The sequence below is a fragment of the Glycine max genome, chromosome 14 (genome assembly GCF_000004515.6).
Source record: "Glycine max cultivar Williams 82 chromosome 14, Glycine_max_v4.0, whole genome shotgun sequence".
Classification (NCBI taxonomy): Eukaryota; Viridiplantae; Streptophyta; class Magnoliopsida; order Fabales; family Fabaceae; genus Glycine; species Glycine max.
Genome location: NC_038250.2, coordinates 33,851,667 through 33,863,607, shown reverse-complemented (window position 1 = coordinate 33,863,607; position 11,941 = coordinate 33,851,667). Strand labels below are relative to the sequence as shown.

General features: G+C 38.2%; 1 non-coding gene across 1 annotated transcript; it reads right to left on the bottom strand.

Annotated features, from left to right (window-relative positions):
- Nucleotides 1-5,940: 5,940 nt before the first annotated feature.
- On the bottom strand, nucleotides 5,941-6,047 carry LOC112999425 (small nucleolar RNA R71). The gene has a single exon (XR_003264612.1). It is a non-coding gene; the product is annotated as a small nucleolar RNA R71 (small nucleolar RNA).
- Nucleotides 6,048-11,941: the final 5,894 nt, after the last annotated feature.

Below are 11,941 nucleotides of genomic sequence, written 5' to 3'. Positions count from 1 at the left end.
AATCATAGATAGCCCAACCACAAGCAGAATTGTTAGAAGTTGAATCCCCTTGAGTGAAGTTAATAGATCTGTTAGAAGTGGAAGCCCCTTCAGTCAGATTAACAGTAACGAGAGAGTCCCATTTTTAAAATTTATCAAGCCTAGCTTCATAACCTATAAGTAAAGTTTCAACCCATCATACTGTAGAGGTTCAAACTTACTGCATATGAATGACATGGTGGACTCATATTCCCTAGGTAACCCCTTAAGAATAGCATCAAGATGCTCATCTAAAGAAATTTACACTCCAACCAAACCAATGGAATCAGCAGAAGTCTGAATTTAAAGCAAATATTTAGACACTGGCTGATTTTCCACTTGCTAGCTATTGCCACAACTATCATAACTAACAAACCAACTATCAACTAACCTAAGGTTAGTTGAGTTAACTAACAAACTAACTCTACTTAAAAAAGTAAAAATAAAAGAGAGTAATTCTACTTTTCTACTCTAATGATAATGAAATAGATTAAATTTGTTAGCTATGGGCAGCATACAATTCAAGACATATTCTATTCTTCTTTTTTCTTTTTCTTCAACAGTTTCCTCTAAAAGTAAATGCAGCACAGCAAGAAATTATATTAATAGTAGGCATCACTAAGAATTAAATGGAGAAACCATAATATGTCGACTATTATGAAAGAAATTCATTTTTATTGTAGTACACATCTCCATAGGCTGTAGAGTGTAGGTAGAACAATGATGGTGGTAGCCTTTCAATCAAAATGGCCATAAGTGACAAGGAATAAGGTGTAGGAATAAACATGCAAAGTTTTATACAATGTTAAAATTCTGCATGTATTTTATTTTTTTTGTGGTTTAATTTTCCTCTGCTGCTTAGTATACAAATTATAATTTGGGATTGTTGTGTCTAGGTTTTTACTGGAATCTGTGAAAAAGGTGACTTTTACAGTATCGTCACAAACTGAGTAAATTAACTCTCTTCTTGCAATTGAGGTAAGTCAAACCCGTTATATATATATATATATATATATATATATAGAGAGAGAGAGAGAGAGAGAGAGAGAGAGAGAGAGAGCTAAATATAATAAATTCAAAATTAATTAAGTTTTCATGTAATCTCAGAATTCCCATATTGATATATTTTTCAATTCTCAACAATATTTATTTCCCATCCTTTCAAAAAAAAATTCACCTAGAGATGATGAGAATAAATGAAAATAACATAAGGATTGTCATTGATGAGGATAAACATTATTTCTTTTCAACCTTTTCCTTGTTTACTACCTTGATGATATTACTTTTTTGTCTGACTGTGATTCATTATTGGTTAGTACTTATAATTAATTAGTACATATGGTTGCATATTATCCATTAGGGTTTTTTATCACCATTCACTCTAACCTCATCATAGAACAACCCTTTGATTTCAGGTCACTTCAGACATGATTGGGCCTTTAAAATGGCCCCTCACACACACACACACATATATATACACCAGAGATCAGGCGGAAGGGATCTAACGAACATATAGGAAGTAAGAATGCAGTATAATGGAAAGGTTATGCAGTTTCAAAAGTAGATATCAAGGGCACACCTTTGCAGGCTTACAAATCCCCGGTTTTTGAAAAAAAGAGAAATAAAAGAGTAAGATAAATTAAAACATTAAAAGAAATAGAAGTGGCGGTAGAGCCGCACAGGATCTGTGAGGGGGGAGAAGAGAAATAGAAGAAACTTTGAATTTATTTGAATTGAAATTGAAATAAGAGCTTACAAAAGATTTCCTAATGCATAGCACCTTTCTCTAAAAACTTGGAAAATGGCTATCTGAAAGGGTGCCTCACAATGAATTTGAGGACTCCTTAAATAGCGAATGGAAATACTGTTTACTACAGTACCAGTTGTGTTACCAGAACTATTACAGGCAATAATTACATTTGATTAGTCCTGTGACCAGTTTGGAAATACAATTGGCCGATCATGTAACCAGGAACATAATTTTAATCATCAATTAGTGATATGCCAAAACAATCATCCTCGTTTTGGTAAAATGGATCACTATTTTCTTCTGATGATTCTTCTTCTTTCTTGGATGACGAACCTTCATTTTTTTCTTGTTGAAGAATTTGGAGGACTTCTTTTAAATTGTTAGCCAAACTTTCTTTTGACTTTGAACTTACTAAGAAAGCAGCTAGTTGAGACTTTTGATTAAGGAACAACGACGTCTCTGGATCATCAGTCTTAAAAAATTTTGGGTGTGCTTGGAACTAGATTTTAACTTGGTCTGGCGCTGCTTAAGAGGTGTCAAATTGATTCCACCATTTAATGAATGCATGTCTCTTTAATGGTGGGAACTGCTTGTTGCTTTCGGTTTTCTCATATTTGTATTGCCATGAGAATATCCATGACAAGGCAAAAGTGGAAAAATAGATCAAGTCGGTAGGGATTCTTGATTCCTACATGTTAAAGATCTTTTTAAATTGTCCAAATCCTTGTTGGACTTATTCTGGGTAAATTTTTTATGTTGGTCCGAAGAAATTCCACCATTGGAGAAACCAATTCGGAAAATTATAAATTATATTGGTTTTAAAATAAATCAACCAAGAATGCTTAAACTTGTTGTTTTGATGCCAAAATACATTTGTCCAAGTATCAATGTAGTCCTAATAGGTGTAACCTGCTGGATCAAATGGAGCAGAAAATTTCTTTGGTTGATTCAGATTGGACCCAAAATGTTGAGGCTGTAAAACCTTCAAAATTTGGATAGTTGAGTGCGTATTTAGATTTGGATCTTTGGGATCTTTGAAATGTTTAATAGACACTGAGTCTGTGTCTATTAATATAAACTCATAAAATTTTCTTGTTTTATTTATGGTTGTAGGTCTGAAATGGAAACCTTGTGGAAATGCCTTAGTTGTGGCTTTGAAGGGATTTTTGTCCCAAAATTCTGGCTCCATCTGCAAAACAGTTAAAAATTTATTTTTTGAAATATAAATGTTAGTGGATTTTGGAGGAGGGTTTTGTTGGGATATTGTCTGTTTTCCTTTTGGATTGATAATTGTTTTGGATTGTTTGGATATTTGGATTTGTTTTTCTAAATCTGTTTCAGAATCATCATTAGATTCTGAGGCAATATCTGCCCAAGTCTTTTTGGCTAGTTTTGGGATTTTGGTAAGACCCATTCCTTCAAGGACCAGAAGTCTTTGTACAGACCAGGCATAGTCTGCTACAGTTTGTTTAGTTGTTGTAGGTTTGGGGGAATCCTGAGTTGATGACTCAGGTTTGATGGTGGTAATTTGGGATGATGACTGATGTGCCATCATTTTCTTCTATTTTCTAAACCCTTTTTGCACCATTTTAATTATTGATTGGTCTTAATTGTCAATTAATTAGGCAGTTTTATTATTTGGGCTCATTTAGCTAATTTGATGTTTTTAATCTAATTTCAGGAATTAATGAAACATTGGGCTTAATCCGGATTTTGGTTGTGGACTTGAAAAGGGCAAATAAAGAAGCGCTTACCTTAGTTAATTTCTAATTAGGAAATTTCGCAATTTTATTTTATGTTGTTCAGTGTTTATTTCGTTTTGGGCCAGAGTATTGTAATAGGGCCCAGTGACTTTGAGTGACTCTTTTTAAATAGCTGCCTTGGGATTTGTGCAGGGCATTCTATTCTGTTATGCTATTTTCATTATTCAGAGCTTTGGTTTTAGGTTTTCACATTTTTCTGTTCTCTTGCTACAGTTCTCGTTCTTAATGCAAATTTCCGTTTTCTGCTTCTAATTACGAGTTCATTCTTGCTTCTTCTTCTACTTTCATTTACGTTTCTGTTCATTTACGTTTCTGTTCATTTACGTTCTTGTTCATTTACGTTTCTGCTTCATGTTTCATTTGTGTTTTCTGTTTGAATCCATGGAAGGCTAGATTTTCTGGTGTTGTTTCCTTTTGAGGACGAAGCCCAACTCTCTTTGAGGTTGCATTTGTAATGTGGTTTCCTGGCAGTTTTCCCTTCACCAGTTATCCCAATTTCGTGAATATTAATCAGTGCACGCTTCGTGTTCGATTAATTGCCTCTGAGCCTAACTTGCGTTCATGCTTAATGGACGAAGGGCTAACTGGTGTATGGGGTGCCTAATCACGTATTGAAAACCCTAAGTTGATTTTCGCTTAGTAAATTGAAATAGGGTTGGATTAAGTGGTTGACTGTTAGGGACGAATTCTCCATAACCCAGGATAAGAGAGTGGCTTCTGAATCAGAGGAAACAACCCGTTTTTAATATTAGTAGTTTCGTATTCCATTTTATTTGTTCTGCTCTTTAATTACCAAACAACCAACCCCCCCCCCCCCCCCCATCGTTACTGTTACTGCAAGTATATTATGAACATTTGGTTTGTCACTGCTCGTTGGGAAACGACCTAGGATCACTTCCTAGTTACTGCATTTTCATGTTTATTTGATTCGGGTACGGCCTCGATCAAATTTGGCGCCGTTGCCGGGGAGCAGTGTCCAAAGGTTCATAATAGCTAGCTACTGTTGTGTGTTTAATCCTTTCGTGTTTTAATTGTTAGTATTGTGTTAGTATGTGTGTTAGTGTTGATTAGTGTCCTGGTATTTTGTTTAATGTGTGTTCTGTTTCAGTTTTACCATTAAGCGTTTCCCCTATTTCAGTCTTGGGTGTTTTGCTGTGAAGATTGTGCTTGAAAACAGAGTAGTAGTAGAAATCAGCTTGCGGAAAAACAGAGTAGTAGTAGAAATCAATTAGAGACGGATTTTAGCGACCACCCATGCTGAATTAATTGGGATTTTTTGTTTTAGTAGCTAGGGTTGTTATTTTTGGCTGAATTTTTTTGTGGTAACTTCTTTTAATCCATATTTTGTGGGAAAAATAGCTAGAGCCTTTAGTTTGGTCAGATTTGAAAGTTCCAAAAAACTAGCAAATTTTGTGTTTGTCAAAACTTCAAACGGCCATAACTTTTGCTCCGGTTATCAGAATCGCAATTATTATATATGCATTTGGGGTAGAAAAAAATTTCCTACGCCGTGGCAGCCTGCGGTAGGCTAGCTGAGGTCTCCATCGTCCAAAAAAAGCGATTCTGTCAAAAGTTTTTTATTTTTCAAGTTTTATTCACTTATTTTTCTTAACCTACCAATTTTAGCTTTCATAGTTAGACTTTGAATTTTTGTCTGAAATTTTTTGTGCTATCTTCTCATCATTTTATAAGGTTGCTCACAAAATTTCAAGTCATTTGGATATCATTTGAGGGTAGCTTTAGTTCAAACCTACACCTTTATTTACATGACAAGGCAACTAGTTGTGTGCATGCTGAATGTAGTGTATGACTAGAGGCAATCCATCTGACTTACAACCCTTTGATCCTGAGATAGATAGGACATTTCATAGATTAGTTAGGCATCATTTTATACCTTTTGATCATTCTGAGCATTCCATAACTGGTGAATCTGTGCATTCTGTTATTGGTGATTTTGAACATCCTGATCTTGAGCATTATAATTTTGAGCATTCTGATTCTGAGCATTCTGATTTTGCACATTCTGAGAACATGGCACAACCTCCACCTCGTGAGAGGACTCTAAGGGAAATGGCTGCACCTGATTTCACCTATGAAAGCTTGTGCATCCAATACCCTGATGAGGATGTCCCATATGTTCTTAAGACTGGACTGATTCATTTGCTTCCAAAGTTTCATGGCCTTGCAGGTGAAGACCCGCACAAACATTTGAAAGAATTTCACATTGTCTGCTCCACCATGAAACCCCCAGATGTCCAAGAGGATCACATATTTCTGAAGGCTTTTCCTCATTCATTAGAGGGAGTGGCAAAGGACTGGCTGTATTACCTTGCTCCAAGATCCATCACGAGCTGGGATGACCTTAAGAGAGTATTCTTAGAAAAAATTTTCCCTGCTTCCAGGACCACAGCCATCAGGAAGGATATCTCAGGTATTAGACAACTCAGTGGAGAGAGCCTGTATGAGTACTGGGAGAGATTTAAGAAACTATGTGCCAGTTTCCCCCACCATCAGATTTCAGAACAGCTTCTTCTCCAATATTTTTATGAAGGACTCAGTAATATGGAGAGAAGTATGATAGATGCTGCCAGTGGTGGAGCCCTTGGAGACATGACTCCTGCTGAAGCCAGAAATTTAATTGAGAAGATGGCCTCCAACTCCCAGCAGTTTAGCGCCAGAAATGATGCCATAGTCATTAGAGGAGTGCATGAGGTAGCTACAAACCCATCTGCATCATCTGAAACTAAGAAGCTTGAAGGCAAACTGGATGCATTGGTTAATTTGGTAACCCAGCTGGCCTTGAATCAGAAATCTGTACCTGTCGCAAGGGTTTGTGGTTTGTGCTCCTCTGCTGACCACCATACAGACCTTTGCCCTTCCATGCAGCAACCTGGAGCAATTGAGCAGCCTGAAGCTTATGCTGCAAATATTTACAATAGACCTCCTCAACCTCAGCAGCAAAATCAACCACAGCAGAGCAATTATGACCTTTCCAGCAACAGATACAACCCTGGATGGAGGAATCACCCTAACCTCAGATGGTCCAGCCCTCAGCAACAACAACAGCAGCCTGCTCCTTCCTTCCAAAATGCTGCTGGCCCAAGCAGACCATACATTCCTCCACCAATCCAACAACAACAACAACCCCAGAAACAGCCAACAGTTGAGGCCCCTCCACAACCTTCCCTCGAAGAACTTGTGAAGCAAATGACTATGCAGAACATGCAGTTTCAGCAAGAGACCAGAGCCTCCATTCAGAGCTTAACCAATCAGATGGGACAATTGGCTACTCAATTGAATCAACAACAGTCCCAGAATTCTGACAAGCTGCCTTCTCAAGCTGTCCAAAATCCCAAAAATGTCAGTGCCATTTCATTGAGGTCGGGAAAGCAGTGTCAAGGACCTCAACCCGTAGCACCTTCCTCATCTGCAAATGAACCTGCCAAACTTCACTCTATTCCAGAAAAAGGTGATGACAAAAATCTACCTAACAATTTCTGTGCAGGTGAATCTTCTTCCACAGGTAATTCTGATTTGCAGAAGCAGCACATTCCCCCTCTTCCATTCCCTCCAAGAGCAGTTTCCAACAAAAAAATGGAAGAGGCAGAGAAAGAGATCTTGGAAACATTTAGAAAAGTAGAGGTAAACATACCTCTGTTAGATGCAATAAAGCAAATTCCAAGATATGCCAAATTCTTGAAGGAGCTGTGCACTAATAAGCGGAAGCTTAAAGGAAGTGAACGAATTAGCATGGGCAGAAATGTCTCCGCATTGATTGGTAAATCTGTTCCTCAAATTCCTGAAAAATGCAAAGATCCAGGTACATTCAACATACCTTGTATTATAGGGAATAGTAAGTTTGACAATGCCATGCCAGATTTAGGAGCCTCTGTTAGTGTTATGCCTCTGTCGATTTTTAATTCTCTATCTCTAGGTCCCTTGCAGTCAACTGATGTGGTAATTCATTTAGCTAATAGAATTGTTGCCTATCCTGTTGGTTTCATAGAAGATGTCTTAGTTAGAGTTGGTGAACTGATTTTCCCTGTTGATTTTTATATCTTGAATATGGAAGATGGATTTTCTCAAGGATCAGTTCCCATCATTCTAGGCAGACCCTTTATGAAAACTGCTAGAACTAAGATAGATGTTTATGCAGGCACACTGTCCATGGAGTTTGGTGATATAACTGTTCATTTTAATATTCTGGATGCTATGAAATACCCATCTGAAGATCTTTCTGTATTTCGTGCTGAAATAATTGACCATGTTGTTGATGAATACATGACTGATCTTTATTCTAATATGCATGCCTCTCACTCTTCATGCATTGAGTCTGAAATTGTACTTGATCATATGTCTGAATTTGATGCTGAGAGTGAATCTGAGAGTGATATTGATTGCATGCCTGGTGGTGGTGTTTTACCTCTTGAGATTGATTTTATAGAGTCAGATAGGACTAACCATGTTTCAGGAAGTACACATACCTCTGACTTTCTTTATGAGGTAAAGGCTGAGAAACCATCTCCTTCTACCACTGTCCAGCCGACCACACCAGAATTGAAGCCTCTGCCATCAAATTTAAAATACGCTTACTTGGATGATAGCAAGAGTTTTCCAGTGATTATATCTGCCTCCCTTGCTGATGAGCAAGAGGAGAAGTTGTTGTCAGTTCTCAAGAAGCATAAGAAGGCTATAGGCTGGACCCTGGCGGACATTCCTGGTATTAGCCCATCCACATGTATGCATCGAATAAATTTAGAGGATGGAGCTAAACCAGTAAGACAGCCACAGAGAAGACTCAACACGGTGATTCTTGATGTAGTGAAGAAGGAAATAACCAAGCTTTTGCAAGTTGGAATCATTTATCCTATCTCCGACATCCAATGGGTGAGTCCCGTCCAGGTAGTCCCGAAAAAGACTGGCCTCACAGTGATCAGAAATAAGAAGGAGGAGCTGATTCCTACTCGGGTGCAGAACAGTTGGAGAGTCTGCATTGACTATAGGAGGCTGAACCAGCTTACCAAAAAGGACCATTTTCCCCTGCCATTCATTGACCAGATGCTTGAACGCCTGGCAGGTAAATCCCACTACTGTTTCCTTGATGGTTTTTCTGGTTATATGCAAATTACTATTGCTCCTGAGGATCAGGAAAAGACCACATTCACCTGCCCCTTCGGCACTTTTGCTTATAGGAGGATGCCTTTCGGCCTGTGCAATGCCCCTGGTACCTTCCAGCGGTGCATGATTAGTATTTTCAGTGATTTTTTAGAAAATTGCATAGAGGTGTTTATGGATGATTTCACTGTATATGGATCCTCTTTTGATGGTTGTTTGAATAGTTTGGAAAAAGTTTTGAATAGATGCATTGAAACTAACCTTGTTCTAAATTTTGAAAAATGTCATTTTATGGTTGAGCAAGGTATAGTTTTAGGCCACATTATTTCCAATAAGGGTATTGAAGTAGATCCTGCAAAAATTTCTGTTATTTCACAATTGCCTTACCCCTCTTGTGTGCGAGAGGTGCGATCTTTTCTTGGTCATGCAGGATTCTACAGGCGCTTTATAAGGGATTTTAGCAAAGTAGCCCTTCCACTGTCCAACTTGTTGCAAAAGAAGGTGGAGTTTGACTTTAATGACAGATGCAAAGAGGCTTTTGATTGCCTCAAAAGAGCGTTGACTACCACCCCCATCATCCAGGCACCTGATTGGACAGCCCCTTTTGAGCTTATGTGTGATGCATCAAATTATGCATTGGGGGCTGTCCTTGCTCAGAAAATTGATAAATTGCCCAGGGTGATATATTATGCTTCTAGGACTTTAGATGCTGCCCAAGCAAATTATACTACTACTGAGAAAGAGCTTCTAGCCATAGTTTTTGCTCTTGAAAAATTTCGATCTTATTTGCTTGGTACTCGCATTATTGTTTATACTGACCATGCAGCTCTAAAGTACTTGTTGAAGAAGGCTGATTCTAAGCCTAGGTTGATCCGATGGATGCTCTGGCTCCAAGAGTTTGACTTGGAGATCCGTGATAGGAGCGGAGCACAAAATCTAGTTGCTGATCATTTGAGTCGGATCGAACGTGTCTCTGATGCAGATTCACCTATTCTGGATGATTTCCCGGATGATCATTTGTATATATTGTATAGTATTTCTGACTCTCTTTCTACTCCCTGGTTTGCTAACATTGTCAATTATTTAGTTGCCTCTGTTTTTCCTCCCTTAGCATCTAAGGCCCAAAAAGATAAGATTAAAAGTGATGCTAAGCATTTTATTTGGGATGACCCCTACTTGTGGAAATTGTGCAGTGATCAGGTCATTAGACGGTGCATTCCAGATCATGAGACTGACTCAATCCTGCAGTTCTGTCATTCTTCCGCACCGGGAGGTCATCTAGGTGTTCAAAGGACAGCTCGCAAAGTTCTTGATTGTGGTTTTTATTGGCCCACCATCTTCAAAGATGCGTGGAAGATTTGCAGCACTTGTGAGCAGTGTCAGAGAGCAGGAAATACACTTACATGGCGACAACAAATGCCTCAGCAACCTATGCTATTCTGTGAGGTGTTTGATGTCTGGGGTATAGATTTCATGGGTCCTTTTCCTGTCTCTTTTGGTTATGTTTATATTCTCCTTGCAGTTGATTATGTTTCAAAATGGGTGGAAGCCAAGCCCACTAGAACTAATGATGCTAAAGTTGTCGCAGACTTTGTCAGGTCTAATCTGTTTTGCAGGTTTGGAGTACCTAAAGCAATTGTTAGTGATCAAGGAACCCATTTTTGCAACAGGACAATGCATGCCCTGCTTAAAAAGTACGGGGTGGTACATAGGGTATCCACACCATACCACCCCCAGACTAATGGACAGGCAGAAATTTCTAACAGGGAAATCAAGAGAATTCTAGAGAAGATTGTGCAGCCAAGCAGGAAAGATTGGAGTACCAGGCTTGATGATGCTCTCTGGGCACATCGGACTGCCTACAAAGCACCCATAGGAATGTCTCCTTATCGGGTTGTCTTTGGAAAGGCATGTCATCTTCCAGTGGAAATTGAGCACAAAGCATACTGGGCAGTGAAGACTTGCAACTTCTCTATGGATCAAGCTGGCGAGGAAAGGAAGTTGCAACTGAGTGAGTTAGATGAAATCTGCCTAGAAGCCTACGAGAATGCCAAGTTCTACAAAGAAAAGACCAAGAAGTTCCATGATAGCATGATAGTTAAAAAAGACTTCGTGGTTGGGCAAAAAGTGTTATTGTATAATTCTAGGCTTGGACTCATGAGTGGTAAGTTGAGGTCTAACTGGATTGGTCCTTTTGTTGTTACTAATGTTTTTCCTTATGGTACAGTTGAGATCAAAAGCGACTCCACAAACAAGAGCTTCAAGGTCAATGGACATCGACTTAAGCCATTCCTCACGAACCCTTCTTTAGTGGACGTAGTGGTGGAAGAGACTTCCTTACTCCACCCTACTCTTCCTCCACCATGACTTAGGGAGTTTTTCTTTTCCTATCTCTTTCTTTGCTTTTATTACACTTGTCCGATTCTCTTTGATGATTTAATTGTTTTTAATCTTTTAATTGTGCTACATTGAGGACAATGTGTTGTTTAAGTATGGGGGGGGGGAGTGTTCTTTGGTTTTGCTAGTTTTGTTGGTTTTGTTAATTTGTTAGTTGTGTTAATTTGTTAATGTTGTTAGTTTCGTCGGATTTTCAGTTTAATATTTTGGGTCAATTTCATGTGCACGTACGACTTTGCATGTTTTTCTTTGAATTATAGGATATGTTCAAGAAATGGGTAATTGTTTTGAAAATAAAAGTTCTTGACATTTTGTGACTTGAAATCCTTGATTCTTCTCTACATGTCATGATAGTTTTGAAAGCTCAATTTGAAAGTGATGATTTTACCTTTGTGAGAATTTGAGCCATCCATCATTATAATCATTTGGTGTGTTTTGCCCCATTGATTGCTTGCACAATAGCCTTGGCTTGATTCTTGTTGATGCGTCCTAATTCACATGCATATTTGGAAATGATTAAGGAAATTTTGTTCTTATAAGCTTCTAGCCAAATGGACTTACCTAGAATTAATTCCTTTGATAACCCTTTTGAGCCTTGTTTCCCTTTCCTTGTTTTGAAGCTCACTACAAGCCTTAAGTGAAAAACCATGATATTACCATATCCTTAAGGAATTTTGGAGCTTTGGAATTGTTTTGGGAATAAGTGTGGGGGTTTTTTGTTTCATTGGACAACTTGTTTTGTTGGCTAGGCTTCATGATGTATTTTGGGCCATACTTGATGTACATTGTATATTGGTTAAATGTTGGACATGCTGAATGAAATTTTGTTTCTCAAAGACCAAAGAGTAAAAAAAAAAAAAAAAAATTCGAAAAAAGAAAAAGAAAAGCAATAAAGTTG